Source organism: Equus caballus, chromosome 1 (genome assembly GCF_041296265.1).
Source record: "Equus caballus isolate H_3958 breed thoroughbred chromosome 1, TB-T2T, whole genome shotgun sequence".
NCBI lineage: Eukaryota > Metazoa > Chordata > Mammalia > Perissodactyla > Equidae > Equus > Equus caballus.
Window position 1 is genome coordinate 58,774,913 of NC_091684.1, and position 21,666 is coordinate 58,796,578.

The 21,666-nt window shown below is 52.9% G+C and overlaps 1 long non-coding RNA gene across 2 annotated transcripts; it reads left to right on the plus strand.

Moving 5' to 3' along the window:
* The first annotated feature begins 544 nt into the window (after positions 1-544).
* Positions 545-20,811, plus strand: LOC138923579 (uncharacterized). Of its 2 annotated transcripts, XR_011437357.1 has the most exons (6): positions 545-712; positions 9,217-12,382; positions 14,125-14,219; positions 14,453-14,567; positions 16,569-16,759; positions 18,412-20,811. It is a non-coding gene; the product is annotated as an uncharacterized lncRNA (long non-coding RNA). The 2 variants fall into 2 exon arrangements; XR_011437358.1 differs by lacking the exon at positions 9,217-12,382 and having other exon boundaries at positions 14,453-16,759.
* The last annotated feature ends 855 nt before the right edge of the window (positions 20,812-21,666 follow it).

Sequence of the window (21,666 nt, forward strand, 5' to 3'; positions counted from 1 at the left end):
CAGTGGGGGTGGGGGGCAGTCCAGGAGTCTGAAGTGGGGTGTAGACTACATACCCAGTCTCCAGTCTCAAGGGTCACCCCCTCACCTGGGTCTCTTTGCCAAGTAACAAGAGCTCCATTTACTGACCCTACTGTGTGCCAGACGTGTTGCTCAGCACTCTATGTAACGCTCTCCTTCAATCTTCACCAAAGCCCGGGAGGTGGAGTTACTGTTAACTCCATTTAGCACGAAAGAGATGGAGGCTCCATGTGGCTACGCTACTTGACCACCCATGGGTGGCACGCGGTCTGTTTGACAAAGGCCTAGATGTGACCAGGGATGACATTCAACGTGATTGACAACAGGGGCTTTGGGGACACTGACCCATCAGTCCAGATGCCCCCAGAAGCCTGCCCGGTGTGCACCAGCTGAACCTCCACTCTACTTGTAACCAAAACAAGTACTCTGAAGCATGTTGGGAACATAGTTGGAGCCAAAAAATTTTAGCTATTCCTTTCCTTGTTATTATTTTCATTATTAATCACCCTGCCCGGGGCTGTGGAAAGCAAGTCGCTCTTCTATTTCACTGCCTTCTCTTCCAGATTTTCTAAGCTCTTATTTTCAGGCAGTTTGCTGCTCAAGAATCTTCGAGGGCCCCCTTTGTCTACAGGAAATGCTCCACCCCGTCTGCCGGTCACAGCTCTCTGTGGCTGGCTCCAAGCTCTCTTCCCAGGTGGGTTTCCCTCTCTGCTCCAGGGAGGCCCTTCTCCATCAGGCTGCATCCTTGCTGTGCCCTCTGTTTTTGCTCTGCTTCCCTGAAGCCTGATCATGAAATCAACCTCTGGATGTCAGGAGCTGTGGCTTTGCTTCTAAGTCAGCACTTCTGAGATGTTACTGTGCCCGTGAATCCCCTGGGGCCTTGTAAAAAGGCAGATCTGGATTCACGAGGACATTAGGACTTAGGATGGGGTGGGCCCCAGACTCTGCCAGTGATGCAGATGCTGCTGGCCCTTGACCACACCGGGAGCAGCAAGGGCCGGGGCCTCTGTCAGACCTTCTAGCCCCTTGATTCTCAACCTGGGAACTCATAACAAAATACTATGCCTCAGCCACACGCCAGAGTCTCTTTTGATTGGCTGGGGGTGGGACAAGGCACTAATATTTTTAAGAAGCTCTTCAGGTGCTTCTGGTGGGCAGCCATGGCTGAGAGCCACTAGGCTAAAACCCTGGTCAAGGATGCTTGGATTAGAACTCTTGGAGGGCAGGGACCTGATTCCAGAGGCCAGGGGAAGGCTAGGAAGGCCAAAGAACCGTAGCACTTTGTGGTGGGTGCCCACTAACTGTCAGGGCTCTTTGAGGCATCAAGGGAGGGCAGCCACACTTGAAGGCTCCAGCCCAAAGGCATCTCTGAACCCACTGACACCATTGATGCCAAGGCACAGACAGAGCACAAGTCAGGAAGGACTTGGCTGCTGGGAGGGGAGCCCAAGGAGCCATCTTGCCAGGAACCCCCTCCTGCTGCCCAGCAGCCAAGCTGGGTCAGTGTGTGCCAAGGACTCTGGCCCTGGCACCCAGGAAACAGGCCACCATGCCGAGTTAGAAGGCACAGGGCGCCCTCTGCTGGGAGGTTTGAGCTACTTCTCCCCGGGGACTCCCGGAGTGGAGGAGCCTGGAGGTTCAGAGGATGGGGTGGGACCAGTAACCCCTGGAAATGGGGGAGGATCAGGGGAGGGGAGCGCAGGCTGATTCTCAGTCTCCAGATTCCAAGGTGGGAAGTGTTTGCTCACACAGTCAAATCACACTGAGGACCTTCCCACCTCCTCATCTTTGCCTTATCATCATCATCGTCGTCTCACGTTTAGAGGCAACAGGACTGAAAACAAGACTTTTGCTATGTTCCACCAAGAGGTGCTCAGCCCTGAGCGCGCACAGTTCCTTGTCTGGACTCCTCTGTGATTTATACCACGTGGGAGTCAGTGTGGGGTCAGTATCAGGATCAGCAGTGATGGGAGTTAGAATTCAGTCTGGGGCGAGGGCCAGGGGTCAGCCTGTGGCTAGGGTCTGGGGTCATTCTCACAGAGTCAGGAGTCAGCCTGTGTCCAGAGTCAAGGCTCAGTAGCCGAGGACGCACCGGCAGTCAGGCCCATCTCATTACAGGCTATGCCACGCGTCTGCCTGTGATGAAGGAGGCCTGAGTTTGGGAGACCCAGGCAGGAGAGAAAGACGGTGAAAGTGGAGCCTGCTCCGGTTTCTCCAGCTCCCCCAGGATGGCTGCTCCAAGTCTTTGTCATATGTAGGGTCCAAGAGTCCAGGCATCAGTGCACAGCGCATCAGAGGGCAGCCCCCAGGCATGACCCACGATGAGTCCAACTCCTTAGCTCTATCTCAGTGTTCAATGCCTCCTTGTAATCTCTACTGGCTTTGTTGTAAACACGTGTTGTTGGTCCAAAAAGAGACCAGGTAAGGGTGGGAAATACTGAAGGGAACGGGTCTGCCCAGCATTATTTTGTGTGGAGAACCAGCATATTAACACGTGTGGTCATCGAAGCTGCTGTAGACCAAGAATGTGGAGGGTGGCATCTGAGGGTGGGCCTCACAGGTCTCTGGAGGTCCATCGTGGGTGGGACCCCTGCATATGGGACTTTCTGTGATTTTCATCATATTCTCAGAAAGCCACAACCAAAACTCAGTTAAGAATCCTTGCCTGGGCCCATCCTCAGATTTTTTAAAGAAAACTTTTGTCTTTTACAGCTTTATTTAAATATAACTGGCAGACAATAAACTACACATTATATATGGATAGTGTCCAATTTGATAAATTTTGACATACCCTTACACTGTGAAATGATCACCACAATCAAGATGATGAACATATCCATCACCCCCCAAATTGATCTGCTCTCTGTCATTTTAGATTAGTTTGCATTTTCTAGAATTTGTATTAATGGAACCATCCATTGTGTACTTTTTTGAGGGGTCCAATTTCTTTCACTCAACTTAATTATTTTGATGTCCGTCCATGCTGTTGTGTGTACCAATAGTTCGTTACTTTTTATTGCTGAGTAGTATTCCATTGTGTAGATATACCACAATTTGTATATCCATTTACCTGTTGATGGGCATTTGAGTTGCTTCCAGTTTTTGGCTGTTACAGATAAAGCCGCCATGAACATTTGTGAATACATATTTGCGTGGACATATGCTTTCATTTCTCTTGGGTAAATACCTGAGTAAAAAGAAACTGCCAAACTGTTTTCCATAATGCTTGCACCATTGTGCCTTCCCACCAGCAGTGTATGAGCATTTCAGTTGCTCCACATCCTGGGTGACACTTGGTATGGTTAGTCTTCTAGAGCCATTTTTAGCCATTCTAGCATGTGAGTAGTGGTATCTCAGTGTGCTCTTAATGTACATTTCTCTAATGGCTACTGATGTGGGACAGTGTTTCATGTGCTTATTTGTCATCCAAATCTTTGGTGAAGTGTCTGTTCAAATTTTTTGCCCACTTAAAAAAATTGGGCTGTTTATTGTCTTGTTACTGAGTTCTAAGAGTTCTTCATGAAGTCTAGATAGAAGACCTATGTTGGATAAATGTATTGCAAATAGTTTTCCCAACGTGTGACCTATCTTTTCATTTTATAGCCATATCTTTTGAAGAGCAAACTTTTAAAATTTTGATGAAGTCCAATTTATTTATTTTTTTCTTTTATAGTTGGTTCTTTTTACATCTTATTTATAAAATCTTTGACAAAGTCAAAGTCAGTAAGTTTCTCCTATGCTTTCTTCCAGAAGTTTTATAAGTTTAGCTCTTACAGTTAGGTTTATGATCCTTTGAGTTAATTTTTGTATATTGTGCAGGGTATGAATCCAAGTTGTTCTTTTTCTTCTCCTCCTCGCCCTCCTTCTTTGTATATCGCTGTCTAATTGTTTCAGCACTATGTGTTGAAAAGATTATCCTTTACCCATTTCCTGGCACGTCTGTCAAAAATCAGTTGGTCATATATATGTGGATCTAGTTTTGGACTACTACTTTCATTGATCTTTACACCAATACCATACTGCTTTGATTATTATAGCTTTATAATAAGTCCTAAAATCAGATAGAGTCTTTCAATTTTATTCTCTTTCAAAGTTATTTTGACTGTTCTAGGTTCTTTGTATTTCCATAAAATTTTGGAATCAGTTTGTCAGTTTCTACCAAAAAGCCTTCTGTGATTTTGATTGGGATTCCACTGAATCTATAGATCAATTTAGCATAAAATCTACATCTTTACAATATTGAATCTTCTAATCTATGAACATAGTATATCTCTCCATTTATTTAGTTCTTTTGGTTAATTTCTCTCGGCAATGCTTTGTAGTTTTCAATGTACACGTCTTACCCATCTTTTGTCAGATTTATCCCTAAATATTTCATACTTTTTTATGGTATTGTAAATGGCAGTGTTTTAAATTTCAGTTTGTGATTACTCATTGCTAGTATATAGAAATGCAATTGACATTTGTATATTGAGCTTGAATTCTACAACCTTCTAACTCACTTATTAATTCTAGTAGCTTTTTCGTGGGTTCTATAGGATTTTCTATGTAGGAGATCATGTTATCTGCAAATAAAGACAGTTTTGCTTCTTCTTTTTCAATCTAGATGCTTTTTGTTTATTTTTCTTGCCTTATTGCACTGGCTTCAACCCCAGTACAAGGTACAATAGGGCTGGAAAGAGTGGACAGCCTTGCCTTGTTTCCAGTTGTACGCAGCAGTGCGGTCTTCTGTCTTTCACTCATCCGGGGCTTTATTTGCTTAGTAAGTTCTGGGCAGGCACAAAGGAGTGGCCCTTCAGGACCGGATGGAGGACCCTGGAGTCAGCCTCAGGCCGTGTGCTTTCTTTCTTGTTTGGTCCCTGCCTCGTGGAGACTGTGAGTGCCTTGAGGGCAGAGAGGGCGTGTTTGACTCCTGTTCCCCATGCTGTGCCTCGCATGGTGGTCAGCTTGACAAATTCTAACTGCCAACCAGGTCATCAAATCATGCAGAAAGGGCCTGTATGTGACCCTCTCTGTCCCATCCCCTTTGCTTCCCTCCCTCCCTTCTCCCCATCTCCAGAAACCTGAATGGAAGGAGACAGGAAAGAAATGGGCTCAGGTTTCCCCAGCATCAAGTTCCTTTCAGGCAGCGTCTTCATTCAAAAATAAACCTGAGGGAAGGAGGGGAGGGCAGCAGAGACGGGGGAGCTGTTAGCATAGCTCTGCTTCCAGGCTGTATTTTTAGGGCTGGCATCTAGGCTTGGCCTGGGGACAAGTGGCCGGAAAATGCAAGGCATTTCCTCTTCCTGTCAGCCGAGACACTGTGTGTGCGAGTGTGCGTGTGAGGCACTGCCACCTTCCCGCTTAGCACCTCCAGAATAGCAAACAAAATGCTTCCTCCGCAGGCTGCTTCCCCCCTGGCCCCGCTGACCACCAGTCCTCCCAGCCCGGTCTCATCTGGGAAGACTCTCCAGGTTCCTCCCCAGAATACTGCACATACTACCTGCTGAAGGGAGAGGAACACCTTGCTGCTTTGGGGTGGACTCTGCGTTCTCTGAGGTCCTGGGTGGGACATTTTAGGAGGACTCAGAGATGACATAACAGACATTTCTTTATTCATTGACTCATTACTAGCTGTGTGCTGTGTGTGAGTTACTTAAGGGCTCTGTGCCTCAGTTTCCCCATCTGTAAAATGGAGATAATAACAGACTCAGTTGCATAAGGGTATTGAGAGGATTCAGTGAGTTAATACAAGTGAAGTGGTTCAAACAGCGCCCGGCAGGCAGTAAGGGCTCAGTGAAGGGTTGCTGTTATCACTTGAATGTCTCCTGCATGCAGCCTGGAGCTTGGGCAGCGGGCAGGGCTGCCGTGGTGGACTAGACAGACATGCTCTCTAACCTTTTGTAGCTTATTCAGTTGGAGACCTGGTTGCTGCGCTAGAGAATTTTTAATTTTCAACCACAGCTCTGGCCCAAGGCCCCCCTTTCTCTCCATGGAGTGAAAGGTCTTTACCCATCACAAGGTGATGAAATCTATAATCAGAGACACGATGATATCGATGTTATTGGCACTTTGTGGAACTCTGGTTGGCTTTGTTCCTTCTTTCTCTGTAAAGTTATTTCACTTCTCAGGGTCTCATTTTCCCCAATTGTAAAACGAGAGGGAGAGCGGTTAGAGTGGAAGGCTGCCCTGGCTGGGGTGATGGGAAAACCAGGCTCACTAGGGTGGGCTGGCGAAGAAGAAGAGTAGAATCATCTCCACTCTCTCCGAGAAGAGTGGGTGGGAGCACAGCTGCTGGAGGCGGATGGCCATGGGTTCAAACCCAGCCTCAGCATCTTACTGGCTGGGTGACTTGGGGAAGGTTCTAGACCTCTCTGTGTCTCAGTTACCTCCTTTGTTATAAGAAGCAAGAAGTAATAGTATCTACCTCAGAGGGTGCTGCGAGGCTCTAGTGAGTTTGTACACACAGGGCTCAGAGCAGCATTTGGTATGCAAGAGCACGCCTGTTGGCCCTCATCTCCTTTCTCAAGAGGATTATCTATCCACTGGCCAGTTCTCTTCCGTGTGTCAGGAGCCTCTTTTCCAACTTTGCAAATATAGTCTTGGTTCACTCATAAGAGGCTTGATCTGGAAGAGACAGAGTTATCCACAGGTCAGGAGGAGTGTCTGAGTGTGTGTTTTTAGTATGTGGGAGGGGAACAGGGGTGGCATACCTGTGGCAGCATTTCCCTAGCTGTGTGCACCAATGTTTTTAGCCTGAATATGTGGATATCTACATTTGCATCTATGACTACGAGAAAGTTCCTTACTGTGTTCTATTAGTGAAGACTTTCATCCACCCATCCATCCATCCACACATCCACCCATCTACGCAGTCACCCAGCCACCCACCCATCCACCCAGGCCCCCACCCACCCATCCATCTATCCATCCATCCATCCACCCACCCATCCATCCACCCATCCATCTACCCACTCACCCAACCATCCACCCACCCATCCATCTATTCATCTATCCAATATTCTCTAGCACTCATTTTTGCTAGGTGTTATGCTGATTTTGCAAAGGTAAATACCTTATCCTGGATTCCCCAGAAAACAGAGTCTCCAGCAAAGCTTACGTACTAATGCTTTATTGTGGGGTATAATCCGAGGAAGCAAGAGTGAGGGGAAGGGAAATAAGGCAATGAGGAAGGAGAGCAAAACCAAGGTAGTGTGTTACTGAGCTAGCCTCAGCTTCTCAGAAAGCACAGCTGGCTGCTCCATCACGTGGAACATCCCTGGAGAGGCCCTATGGAACCAGTGTCTCAGAACAAGCCACTGACGGGGCAGAAAGAACAAATGATGTTTTTGCTGGTTCCTCCCCATCCGCCATGTAACTGACTGCTGTGTAATTCTGGACTGTATTTCCCAGCCCCTCCTGGCAGCTGCCAGGGAAGCCAGAGCTTGGTGGATCCGGTGGGGTTGGACCCAGGCATGGTGGCTGCCACAGTTTCCACTGCAGCCAGCATGACACAGGCTATGCTGTCACTCCCTTGCCCCTGTGGGAGTCTGAGCCGATGAGTGCCAAGAAGGAAACAAAGCAAAGAGAGCCGAGATTCACTGGGAAAGGCCACTTCAGGCAGGCACTCTGAGAAGGGTTCTTTGGGCAATAGTATTTGAGTTGAAGCCTGAAGGAGTAGATGGAGACAGCCCTGGGGAAAGCTGGGAGAAGAGCAGTCACAGAGGAGGAAAGGGCAATGCAGAGGCCCCTGGGTATCTTGTGGTGGAGGCATCGAGAGTGAGCCTGTGGCCAGGGCCAAGGGGTTGCGGAGATGAGGCCGGAGAGCTCCAGGGCTCAGCACCTCCTGGCTTTCCAGGAGGATGAGGAGTTGGAATTTTATCCTAAGAGCCATTAGAGGGTTTGAGGCAGGAGTGACCTTAGTCGAGGTGCAGTTTTCAAGGTCAGTGTGGTCGCTGGGTGCAGCACAGAGCGCAGCAGTTGAGTGCAGTGTCGGAGAGGCTCTCAGGAGGCGATGCAGGGTCCAGATCCAGCTCTGCCACAATGGCCTGTGGGGACCCCAGGCCCATCCCCTGAACCTCCTGCCTCCACTCAGGCAAGAGGCCTTGGGGACCTTGTTTGTAGGGCTCAGGAGGGAGGGCCTCCATCTGAGATGGGCATGAGGGCAGGACTCGAAGCAACTGCTTCTGTCCGTGTCTGTGCGGAGGGCAGGACAGAAGGTGTTCAGTGACAGCACAGCAAGAACAAACCACAACCTCACCACCCACTGCCCCTAAGATGCACAGAAGTGGGCCTTTCAGCTTCTTTATCCATTAGTCTGCAGAGGCGGGGACCCGGCCATTCTGGTTTGAGGGCTTCGGGTGGGAGTTCGCCCAATGGCGCCCTCACCCCCCAGCTTTCCGTGGAGTTTGGAGTTAATCATCTTTGAGTTAAGAATTGTCTTCTATGGGACTTTCTTTTTCTTTTCTTAAAAAAACTTGTTTTTAACAGTGGTAAAACATATATAGCATAAAATCGACCTCTGTAGCCATTTTTAGGTATACAGTTCCATGGTGCACAACACATAAGTGTATTCACATTGTTGTACAACCATCACCACCATCCGTCTCCAGAGCTTTTCCTCACCTCACACTGACACTCTGTGCCCATGAGACAGTAACTCCTGTTCTCCCCTCCCCCAGCCCCTAGCACCCGCCCTTCTACTTTCTGTCTCTGAATCTGACTGCTCTAGGTGCCTCCTATAAGTGGAATCATACAGTATTTGTCCTTTTCATGACCAGCTTGTTTCATTTAGAATAACATCCTCATGCCTCATCCATGTTGTAGCATGTGTCAGAATTTCCTTCCTTTTAAAGGCTGAGTACCATTCACCGTATGTACATACCACCTTATGTTCACCTGTTCATCCATTGATAGACACTTGGGTTGCTTCCACCTTTTGGCCGTTGTGATTAATGGTGCTATGAACATAGGTGTACAGATGTCTATTTGAGTCCTTGCTTTTAATTCTTGGGGTATATACCCAGAAGTAGAATAGGTGGATCATATGGTAATTCCATTTTTAATTTTTTGAAGAACTGCCATGCTGTTTTCCACAGCGGCTGTACCAGTTTACATCCTGTGGGTCTGTCTTTCAACAAGAGGTGGTGGTGTGATATCAGAGGTCCCCAGATGAAGGGCTGACCACAGGCACCTCATTTCCTTCCTTCCTCTTTCCAGTGGCTTAGGGCTGTCACGATGCTTCCGTTCCCCACTGCCGCCCTGACTGAGTGCGGGTCGCATGCCCCTTTTACCGAAGAGGACACCGAGCCTCCGATTCTGCGGCGGGCAGCTGCTGTTCCTGCTGTGGGCTGCAAGGGCAACCCAGAATTCCGCCTCCTCTGGATATGGTGACTAACTCAGCAGGAGTTTCATGACCCAAACCTGACCAACCAAAGCCTGTGAGCATCTTCTGGAAATTTGCTAAGTGTTTGGGGATGTGGACATTGCTTTCAACTGGGGTTGCTAAGCAGAGAGGACGCGAGCTTTCAGCTGCTGGTGGCCATTTCTGCCACCTCTTAGTGCCGTCAGGTTGATTCTGACTCCTAGTGACCCTGTGCACAGCAGAGCGGAACCCTGCCCGGTCTTTTTGCGCCGTCCCCTCACCTTGCGGCATTATATCAGACAATGCTTTGCTGCTATTCATAGGATTTTCATGGCCAATGTTTTTCAGAAGTGGGTGTCCAGGTCCTTCTTCTTAGTCTGTCTGGTCTGGAAGCTCTGCTGAAACCTGTCCACCATGGGTGACCCTGCTGGTATTTGAAATACTGGTGACATAGCTTTCAGCAGCATAACAACCCACAGACACCACAATATGGCAACCGACAGACAGGTGGTATGGTTCCATGACTGGGAAATGAACCCAGGCAATGGAGGTGAGAGCACCGAATCTTAATGACGAGACCACCATGGCTGGCACTACCTCTTAGGATGACGGTAGTAAAGCACAAAATCAACTGGAAAAGACAGAGCCAGGAGGTGGAAAGAGATCGACTCCAAACAATATCATTTGAGCACCTGGATCTAACCGTACCTGAAGCTATTAGATCTACTCCTAGACTTCTCAATTTCAGGAACCAACAAGTCTTTTTTTAGCTTAAGCAATTGAATTGAAGTTCTCTCCTTTGCACCTGAAGGGAATTTCATCTAATTCAGAGGTTAACAAACTTGTCCAACATCACTCAGCTAGGAAATGATGGTGCTGAAAACTCAAATCCTTAAAGGAGTTCCTGGCTTAGACCTGGATCCCAGCTCAGGATCAGGACTAACCATTGTCCAACTCTCATCCAGAACTCTGGATTAGCTTGATGCAGCATCTGGGAACAGGAGCTCCAATTTGGCTGAAGAATTGCAGGAACCAGCACAGCCACAAAGCACAGTACTCATAAACTAAACCCTCGTGGGAGCTGGCAAATTACAGCCCGTGGGCCAAATGCGGCCCAACCCCTGTTTTTGTACAGCCCGCAGGCTGAGGACGCTTTTTACATTTTGAAATGGTTAAAAAAAAAAATCAAAGGAAGACTATTTTGTGACACATGGAAATTATACATATTTAAATTTCATCATCCATAAATAACGTTTTATTGGCTCACAGCCACACTCATTCGTTTCCGTGCTATCTGTGGCTGCTTTTGCACTGCAGTGGCAGAGCTAGGTAGCTGCGACAGAGACCACCTGAAATATTTACTCTCTAGCCCTTTATGGAGAAAATTTGCCGACTGCGGCCGTGCCCTCCGTAGCTTTCCACGGCTCTCTTCCCCAGCCACTCATCAGGTCCTTTCCTGCTCCCTCTTCCTCCGGCTCTGGTCCTTCAAGAAGCGGGAGGCTCCTGAGACAGGGAAGGCATGGAAAGCGCTTGGCAGGGCGCCTGGCACATTGTTTGTGCTAAGGAACGGAAAAGGTGCCATTAAGTGACCTGATTCAGCACAGGGTGGCTCTGTATCCTGTCTCCACTGCTTACTCCCTGTGTGACCTTGGGCAAGTTGCTTCACCTCTCTGGCCTTAGTGGCTTCCTGCAAAATAGGACTAATAATAGCATTTACCTCTTATCGTCCGTCCTTTGATGGTCAAATCAGTCATGACATGTAAAGTGCTCCCAGGAGTGCTTGGCACATAGGAAGAGCTCAGTAAGATCCTAATTGTTATTGTTCTTATTGCTTAATCTCCATGGGGGATGCCAGGATCTGCCTGCAACTGCACCTGGCTCCCATCCGGCCCAGGGTCCCCCTGCAAGGCCAAGGCTGTGCTGGGAGCAGAGACCAGGCCTCCTGACTCAGGGCCCTCAGGCCTTGCTGGGTTGGGCTTCACGACACCCCAGCAGGAGGCACAAGGTCTCACCAGCCAGGGGCTGGGATGGGGCCTGAAAACAGGGATCCTGGGGTTGGCCCCCTGCCTGCAAAGGTACATGTGTATGCGTGTGCGTAGCTGGGTGAGGCTGACCCATTTTGGGGGAAAAGAAAGAGCAAACGGGTCCAGCGCAGGATGAAGAGGGCAAGATAGTGGCGGTGACCTGGATCACGGAGGAGGCGCCTCGGGCAGGGACCCTCCAGTTCTCCACTCCAGCCGTCCCCTCTTTGCCAAAGTCACTCACCCTCTTAGGCTCTGAGAATGGGCTGAATGACAACACGCAGAACTGAGGGGTCCGCGGAACTTCTGCCCAGGCTGGAGGCCACCCAGCAGTTCTGATGTCTCGTTGGAGGGGGATCTCTGAGGCCCTGCTGCCTCCCCGAGGCCATGGCTCTGTCAAGGCCGCGGTGGGGGCTGAGCCGAGTGGCCAGGCCTGGCTGTGCAGCCCACTCCTCGCTGACCCGGCCCCAGCGCCCTCCCCAGCCACTCACAGCAGTGTGTTCCAGGCCAGAGCCCAGCCCTGCAGCTCCCCGTGGGGGTAAGCATCCACTCTCTCAGCTGGAGGGCAGGCAGGGGCAAGAGGCCCTTCCTGGGCCATTTCAGCACCTGTCCCTCCCCAGCATCACAAAGGTGACAAGAGAGCAGTGGGCTATAAAGAACACAGTCTTGGTGCTGAGTGGACACACACACACATATACTCTGATGACATACTTTTCAGAGATACACATGCACACACATGCTCACATGCACACTCTGATGACATGCACATCCAGGCACATGCTTTTAGACAGACACACTCATATTCCCCACTCACACCCCTTTATCATGGCACACGCAGACCCACGTGCCTCCTCTCTCACACATACACACTCTGCCAATGCCACCTGACCTGGCTGTGAGCTCTCCTCTGTGCTTGTCTGCGGCCAGAGCAGCTGACGTCAGCCTTCCGGAGTGACTGTGAGAACCAGGTCCAGGGACATCGCACACAGGCCGCCAGAAGGTCAGCAGGTTCTTATACACCATCTGGGCCGGTGGCTCCCACATTGGAGGCACACCTTAGGGGCCTTTGTTAAAAATTCCCGGGCCCCGGGCCCACCTGAGACCCAGGGAATTAGCGTCTCGGTAGTGGTGGTGGTAATGGGGGCGGGCAGCGCTGGGATCTGACGCTGGACAGACTTAGTAACCACTGACCCGGCCCAGCCCCCTCACTGTTCAAATGCAGGAAGCAAGGCTGAGAGAGGGAGAGTGGCTTGCCCAAGGTCACACAGCAATGCATAGGAGAGCCAGGACTAGCTTCGGAGGCTCCTCACTCCCAGTCCCCAGGCTTCAGGCTGGCAGAGACCCTGTGCCCTTCCCTGCTCCCACCAGCCCTGAGTGCCCCTCCTGGCAAGGAAGCCAGCTGACGCTCACATTCTACAGAGGCAGGGGGACAGAGCCAGCCCACAGCAGGCAGTGACCTGGAGCAGGGCCTGTCTCCATCCCTCTGTCCCCCATGAGGGCGCCTGGTCGGGAGGCCCGGCTCGGGGAAGGCATGGGCCAGCCTCCCTGCAACCACAGATGTTCACCACAACATGCTGAGCCCCCTGCCCCTCTCCTCGGGGAGGCCGGAAAGGGGAGTCCATACGCTGCCCAAACATCTGGACTTCACAGAGAGAGTCAAGATATGCCATCCAGATGTTTCAAAGCTGGATGCTGGGTGTCAGCAGAGCGCAGACATCTGGGTGGAGGTTGCTGCTTACGGTGGAGGGGAGAGGGCGGATTTTGTTCAGAGATTCAGGGCAGTGTTGGCACAAGGCCGGGCATGGGGTGCAGCCTAGGGACTTCAGTTCCCCACCGCACTGTGTGAAGTGGGGCACACATGGCCTCTTTGGGTTGGATTCAGATCCCAGATGGCATTAACAATAATAAAATAATAATAATAGCTACCATTTGTTGAGCACTCACTGTGTGTCAGGCGCTGTTCTGTGCTTTGCACATGTTATCTCACTTAATCCTGACAACAACCCTGTAAGCAGATACTATTACTGTTCTCATTCTTCAGGCAGCTGACACAGGGAGGTCATGTCAGTGGCCCAGGCCCCCCCAGTGAGCTAGTGGCAGTGCTGGGCTCACACAGAAGCCAGTGCAGGTCACCAGTGCATGCTGTGCCTCATCCCATGAGCACCCCCAGTGGTTTCCAGGGGCCAGTCCCAGCGGGCCCTGCGTTCCCCCAACATCATGTGCACATGAGGGAATTTTCATAGAGAGGCCGGGAGTCTGGGAGGTGCCCCTTTTCCCTGTGGTCAGAACTTGGGGAGGGGGAGGTAGTCAGAGGCCAAGCCAGGCCCTCCTCCCAGGCTGGAGTGGGAGCGCCGCCAGGAGTCCCAGGGCTTTCAACTCAGAGGCTGCTTCCCGCAGGAAAAGTGAGCTCCCACGGTAGAGTCCAGCTGCAGCCAGGCCTATCTATTCTTCTGCCCCTAAGCCTTTAAGTCATCTGTTTATACAGGGAGGGAAGGCGCTGGGCTCTGAATCCCTGCTCCGTGGCCTCCTCCTCCACAAGCTAGGCCTTCAGGCTGAGCCAGGGAGCCCTGAGAGCCAGTGGGAGGGGGGGCTCTGGAGCCAGAACCACAGGATCGCTAGGGACACCGCACCCATGATTCCTGCTAGCTGCACCCCTATGCCTCCCCCCGCCCCCGCCATGGTGTTTCCTTACAGGCATCCAGCTCTGAGCGCTCCCTTTTCCTCATCCCGACATCCTGACAGGTTCTCACGAGCAGCTGGATATCAGCCATGTGCACCCTGGTGAGGATGCTCATCAGCCAGAGTCCTGAGAGCACAAAAGAGATCATCAGGGGAAGGTGAGCTGGGGGTGACGCCCAGGAACGGGAGTGAGGACCTTCCTGGGCTCCGTGGTCCCCGGAGAGGGAGGCTCTGTCTCTACAGGCTGCGCTGGCTCATTCATTCCATAAACGTGTCTTGAGAACACTGGGACGGCCAGGGTGCGCACAAAAGACAAGAAGATGAGGTTTCTGGCCTCCAGGAGCAGGGGAGCTGGAAGCAGGGGGAGTCACCCATGGACGTCCTCGCACAGGTGTCTGCCCCAGATGTCATAGAAACCCCCGGGAGCCAGAATTGCCATTTGAAGCGGCTCTGGAAGGAAGCGTGGTTTCCCTAGGTGGAGAACGGGCGCTTCGGTGTATGCAAAGGTGAGGAGGCCCCGAAACTCCTGGCAAATGTGAGGCGGAGCAGAAGGAGCATTCAGGGCACCGACTGGGAGGGCAAGGCCAGAAAGCTGGGCTGGGGCTAGATCAGAGGGGGCCTTGAGTGTCCCCAAAGAGTTATAGGCAGTGGGGAGTCATCGAAGGTTTGGAACAAAGGAGTGAAGGACCATAGGGCGGATTACGAATGAAACCCAGAGGGGCCAGATGCGAGGCGGGAAGACCCCCATGAGGCCTGCAAGCGACACAAGGTAAGCCAGACCCAGGGCAGGGGCAGAGGTGTGGGGAGGTGAGCAGACTAGAGACACATCCTTGGGCCATATTTATCTCATTCCAGAAGGGACTGACGGAAGGAGTGTGGGTGGAGGCCTGGGAGGCGAGCTTCAGGGTCCTCCTTTCTCAGGAACAGGCACAGGGGGGATGGCTCAGAGGAGGGAGAGCAGAAGGGCGCAGGCAGGGGTGGCCTCGCAGGCCAGGAGGGGAGGCACTCAGCTTTGGCCCCGAGTTGGGGGCTGGATTTATGAGTAGACACGGGGTGGGGAGGGCGTTCCAGGGAGAAACTGGCTGAACAAAGGCTCAGAGGTGATGGCCACAGAGAATCTACATTCTCTGTTCTTCTTGAGACCCTCCACCAGCATCATCTTCCGGCCTGGGCTGGTGGGCATGGAGGACGGGATGTTGGACTTAAAATGGGGCATCTGGGTTGGAGCCCTCACTCTGCCACTGCCTGACCTTTGAGCCCATGACTTCATTCCCCTGGCTCCTGGGACCTGCTCTCCCTGGTCCTCTTCTTTCTTGCTCTCCTTTGCCACTTCCTCCCCATCTCTCCAGTCTGACATTGGAGCCCAGGGTTCATCCTGGGCCTGTCTCTCCACCACACTCATCCTTCAGTGACACCTAGGAGAAGAGAGCAGAGTGTTGCAGGCAGGAGGGGCAGCACGGACAAAGGTCCTGAGGGGGGCAGAAGATTGGCAAGCTGGAGATACTAAGCAAAGACAGTGTAGCTGGGGTGTAGTTAGGGAGGACAGGGATCTCCAGGGCCTTGTAATGAACCATTTCCAGAACATGCAGCCTCTCAGTCAGGGGAATGTCAAGAAAAAGGGGCTCTCTTTCCAGAGAGAGAAACTGAGGCACAAGAAGGGTAGAGAGAAGTTCTGTCTCTCCTCGTGCCTGGGGTTCCTCCCTCCTCTGTTTCTCAGAGACGGGGAGTGACATCAGAAGCAATGGAGGAGCAGGAGGCCTGGTCTGCCCAGACTCTCCCCTAACTCGCCGTGGGACCCTGCACACTGCCACCCCACCTCAGCTTCCTGTGGGGAAGAAGGTTCTGGGTTATCCCAAGCTGAGTGAGGCTGGGCTGAGTCCCTGCTCAGATGGGTTGACACCTCCGTGTCACCTCTCAGGCTGCTGTCCTGGACCCTGGGACAGCCGCACCCCAACAGGGTCCAGGCTCTGTCCTCCAAAGCATCCTGGACAGTGGGGGTCTCATCTGGTCTGGAAGGAAGGGGACAGGATGTCCAGGTACTCTGCCCTGGGGACTGTGGGCTGGTTTCCAGGGACACCAGCTGTTCCCTCAAGTGACCGGGTCACCAGTCAGACCCCAGCTCAGGGAGCACTGGTGTGGGAGTCGGGAGGCCTAGCTCTTCAATAATCTCCTGGGTGACCTGGGGAAGCCTCACCCCTCTCTGGGCCAAAGGTGCCCAGAGGGGCCCACTGTCCCCAATAGGGCTCCATCCACAGAGCTCAGCCTGCCTGCCATAGCCGCCGATCAGCCAGGACCAGCTGAATCACTGCCTCCTGTGTCTGGCTCTGCCATCGAGCAGGTCTGAGCCCTCACATGCCCTCCTTGGGGCTGTGTTGCCCCTCACCTCACCTCCATTTGCCTTTTCTGGAAAGCCAAGGCAAGCTTCCTCGAGTGAGAAACTGACGGTGAGCTCCCTGAGGGCAGGACTGGGGAGGTGCAGTTCACTGCTTTCACTCTGGCCTGCTCAGGAAGTCCAAAGCCTGCGGAGTGTTCCTGCTCTGTGAAGTCCCGCAGGGCAGACCCATCGCAGAGGAGCTGGCTGGCCAACGACCCTCCTCCTGGGGCCCCTGAGGAGCAGAGCAGGAGCACACCCCCTGAGATGCCCCAGGAGCAGGAGGAGCCACAAGGAGATGGGCCAACATCAGCCTTTGAACCCACGGTATTAGGCTTCCGGGCCTGGATTTTGTCTAAATCACTGGGTGACCTTAGACAAGTCACTTAACCTCTCTGGGCCTGAGTCTGATCCTGTGAAAAGTGCAAGAAAAATTCTTGTTTTCCTTCTTCTTCACCCTCCCACTTTGAAGGGAAGGAGAAATGACAGCAGTTACAGTCAACTCTGCTATGCAAACGTTGGGGGCTACAAACGGTGAGCAGACAGAGAAATCCAAAGCCCATTGACCTGCCTTTGAGACCAAACACACACACTCACACACACACACACATATACACACGTGCAGCAGTTTGCCTTCCCCTTAAGGCCCCAATTTTGCAGAATTGGCAGTTAGACTTTTTTTTTGAGGAAGATTAGCCCTGAGCTAACATCTGCTGCCAATCCTCCTCTTTTTGCTGAGGAAGACTGGCCCTGAGATAACATCCGTGCCCATCTTCCTCTACTTTATATGTGAGATGCCTGCCACAGCATGGCTTGCCAAGCGGGGCCATGTCCACACCCATGATCCGAAACGGTGAACCCCAGGCCACCAAAGCGGAACGTGCGCACTTAACTGCTGCGCCACCAGGCCAGCCCCTCAGTTAGACTTTTTGATGCCTGAAACCCCCGATGAGACCCAGGTTGCTGGCTCCTTGTGCTGAGTCATGGAGCTGGGCACACCTGTGCCGAGGCAGTGGGCACTTGTGTTAATCGTGGAGGTGGCTGAGTGTGTGACAATAATGGAGGGAATACACATTGTGGTTCTGTGGCTCCAGTAATCAGGTCATTTTTACGTCCTAATTTAAGTTTTTTCAGACCTTACCAATATCTCCTCCCAGCCTACCCCTCCCGGTGAAAGCAGCTCAGTCATAACTTTAGAGCTAAGAGCAAGAAGGCACAGAGAGGCGAACTCACTTGTCCAGGGTCTCGTAGTTGGTTACAGGGACAGGAAAAGGCTCCCCCTGACTCGACTTCCCCTGCCAACACACACACCCCTGTTCCCCAAGCCCTTGAGAAGCCCTGGAAGTCAGCTCATTAGGACCCAAGATCTGTCCTGTGTCTGAGACCCAGCTGGGGACAGAAAAGGGGCCAAGGCCAAAAGCAGGAAGTGGCTGGAAGCAGAGTGGGACTCCAGAGTGAGCAACCGGCTCCGAGCTGGGGTGACCACACACTGGACAGTTCCTGGGGGGCAAGCCAGTGGAGCAGCCACGGCCTGAGAGGCAGCCTGGGACCCGGCCCTTGGGGAGGCCAGCACGCTCTGGGCTTCCTCTCCGGCACCAGCTCCTTCCACAGGAGCTACTCTTGGCGGGACAGCTGACGTCCGGGCCTTTGCAGGGTGAGAGGGCCCAGCAACGAGGCCGTTCACTGCCCTCTCCTCTCCTGCTGTGGTCAGTGCATGGCAGCCTGCGGCCTCCACGCCCGTCCTCTGGCATGCCCGGGGCAGGGGCCGCAGGAGCCTTCTGTCTTCCTCGGCCTCCCCTGAACCAGGAAGGGCCTCTCCATCAAGCACCATTCATTCCCTCCCCCTCCCCTCCCCCAAGGCTCCTTGATTTGGAGTGGATCCCGGGAACGAGGGCTCACTCCTGATGTAGAAGAGGGCCAGGTGAAATACCCTCTGTCTGGAATATCTAAATTAATGAATGCACCTTTATTGCTTTCAGAGATCTGCAGGGGCATGAACCCAGCTGCCCATGGCTGTCCCTGGGCCTCCCCTTTAGTGAGAAGATGAGAGACTGCAGACAACAGTAGGTATTACATTACAATACAAGACATCATATTAGCCCAATTTCATGATTGAGGAAAATGAGCAACAGAGAAGTCAAGTGCCTTGATGAGGTCACACAGCCAGGAAGTAGCAGAGGTGGGGTTTGGATACCAGCAGGCTAGCTGCACGGCCCCTGCTTTGAAGCACTTATGAAAACTGCCTCTGGACTCTTGGGTGTTCAATGGTCCCTCTGTCACCCAGTTTAGTCCTAATTTGGCTCCACAGAGTCTTCCTCCCTGGACGGTACAAAGGCCCATGCCGGCCGAGAGTCACATCTAGGTCTTTTTGTAAGGGATCTACGCCAGCAGATCTTTCTAGGCCCTTGTTAGTTTCCCCTGAGGCTTCCCCCTGCTCCTCACCCTCCCTGCCCAGGCCCCCAGCCCTGCCGCTCCTTTGTGGGGATCATGGCACCCGTGGCCAGCTCGGCTCTGGGGAACCGTGATTCCACTCACCCTGCGGAAAGCCACCCACTGCGTCCTGCCCGCACGCCACGTCCTCCCCAAACAGCTGAGCCTGTGCAATGTGAGAGGGGAGACGCTTGCCAGAGGTTTCCGGAAAGCATCCAGAGGTCACTCTGGGCTGGCTCAAGTGGATCGGGCCCTGACCACTGCTCTGAATAGGCACTGTCCCACCCTGGGGCCACTCCCTCAGCACCAGAGCAGGCTAATTGATGGGTGGGGAGGTGTGGAGGGCTGGAAGCTGGTTTGCAGCTGAAGGAGGCAAGAGGGGAGCCAGGCATTTGACTCAGCAGCTGACAAATATGAGATGCCAAGAGAAGGTGGAGGGGAGCATCCAGATCTTCAGCCCCAAACTGCCTGCCCAGGCCCAGACCCCATCTACACACCCAACCCAATCTCTACAGCCGGCCTACCCACCCCCCTCCCTAACCAGCAAGCCCCTTACCTCCCATGCCACCATCGACCCTCTCAGCCAATACCCAACCCACCCAGCGCTCAGAACACACACTCCCCACCCCCACCTGCTCTCACAATACTCACCCTGCTCAGCTACAGCCTGGGGTGTGTGCTTCCCATCTGGCTACCCAAGTGAACACCCTACTTAGGGCATCTCTGGCCCACACCCACTCAGCCTTCACCAGGCCTATCTCTCTCTGATGCCCAGCCTACCAACCCAACTGCTGGCCAGCCCACTCGGCACCCAGTCAGCTCCTCAGCACAATTCCAACCTGCCCGCGGGACCCCTAACTGCCCATCCATAACATCAACCAACCACTAGTCCACTTACGCAGCCCACCCACAGCCCCATTTCATAAATCAGAGCCACTGTGTGCAGAGCACCCTCTGGGTGCTAGTAAACGCAGACCTCCAGCTCCTCCAGCACTGTCCCCGAGTCATCTCAGAGGCCGTGTCCTGGACAGAGTATCCTCTACTCAAGGCTCAAAGGAGCAGGGCATGTGGGGCCGGCCACTTGCAAAGACTGCTCCCACGCCCCTCACGGCTCAAGAGAGGAGAGCACGAGATGGCTTTCCACACATTTCACGTCTTCGACTGCAAAATCTCCTGGGAAAGACAAGAAGTTGCAAAAACTAAGAGGCAGTTGAAGAGGTCGCCAGCAAATGAAGCTCAGGAGGCCAGACAGACGGACAGAACTCCCCGTCTCCCTCAATGCCAAAGAAAGGAAGGCTGAGTGGACTGATGCAAGGGCCCCGGGCAAGGATTAGGACACCTGGCTTCCTCTCCTGGCCCCACCAGTCATGAGGGACCTTGGGCGCCGGACTGTAGGAGTCAGGGGTTCTGGGTGTAGACCCAGCTATGACACTCACCATGTGGTCTTGAGCAAGTCACCTTGGGCTAGAGAGTCTTTGCCAGGAGCTTGGCTAGGTTCCTGGTCCTCTCTGTCCTCGGCACTCCAGTTCCAACCATGGGGCTCCTGCTTCATCTGCTGACCAAACCCCACCAAGTGCATGGCTTCCACGTCACCCCCAGTGCTGAGCAGGAGGAGAAGCAGGCAGGGAGGCCTCTCCAAGGGCTCCCGAGATGAAGACATGTCAGCAACATCCACATGGCCAGACTCCCCAGCCCAGGGAGGGCAACTAAGCGTTATTTCACACGCCAGCACCCACTGAGGGCTAGTTGCTGCTTGGAGCACAGTTCAGAGGAGGATCCTGTGCTCAGAGAGGAAGCACCAAGATCAACCAAGTGATGTCAGTAGAGGGAATAGGGAAAGGGGACACGAATGCCAGGAACTTGGAAACCCTAATGAAGGCCCATGCCAGCCTCTGGGTTTGTGTCCCTGTTGTTATCCTCAAGCCTATAGTAAAGTCTGGTTTAAACAAGCCTCTGTCAATTGTGCTACCGGAAACGAAGGCGGAATGATGAGTCTGCTCCTGGGTCAGACAGCAAATGGGAGACAGTGCCCCCCGAGGTCAGCATGACGGTGGTCAGGTGATCACCTGGAGACCTTCCCGAAAGGGTGCCTCTCAGGCGGCAAGGATGCTGTGGAGTGTGGCCCACTGTGGGCCCTTTTTCCTTTTGTAAATTTTTCTTAAATTATCCAGTTTCCCTTATGAAAATGCAAGCTCCATGAGGGCAGAGCCTGGCCTTGTGTCTGCTATCTGCAATGGAATGAAGTGCAAGCCCTGGAGGGCCTAAGTGTATTACTCATTTTTCATTCACTCCTTCCTCCTTCTCTCTCTCCCCCCCCTTCCTTCTCTCACTCCACATTCACTCCTCCATTCGCTCACCCGCCCATCCACGCGTCCATCCATCCATCCATCCACCCACTCACACCTCCCTTCAGCAAAGATTAGCAGGGCCCGTCTCACCCCGACTGCTGAGGAATCTCTGTTCATCCATCTCAACCAGGCCAGGGAGGGTCTCAAGCTAGTACAGTTTTGAAATACGACTAAAGGAAGCACCCCAACTGGGCAGGGGCCTGCCACAGACTCCCTGTGAGCCTCAGGCGAGTCACTTCCCTGTCTGGCCTCAGTTCCCTCCCCTGCACAGGGCCAGGGGGCAGTGGCATGAGAAGGGAAAGGGAGGGACCGCCAAAGTGAAGGGCAGTGAGACACTTCCTGGCCATGATAATGTGAGTCCTGCTTCCTGCTCAGACCCAAGGGAGGGGCGCAGGAAGTCAGGCCGAGGGCTGGGGAAACCTGGGCCTGCGTCTAGGAGTCTAGGAGCTGCAGGAG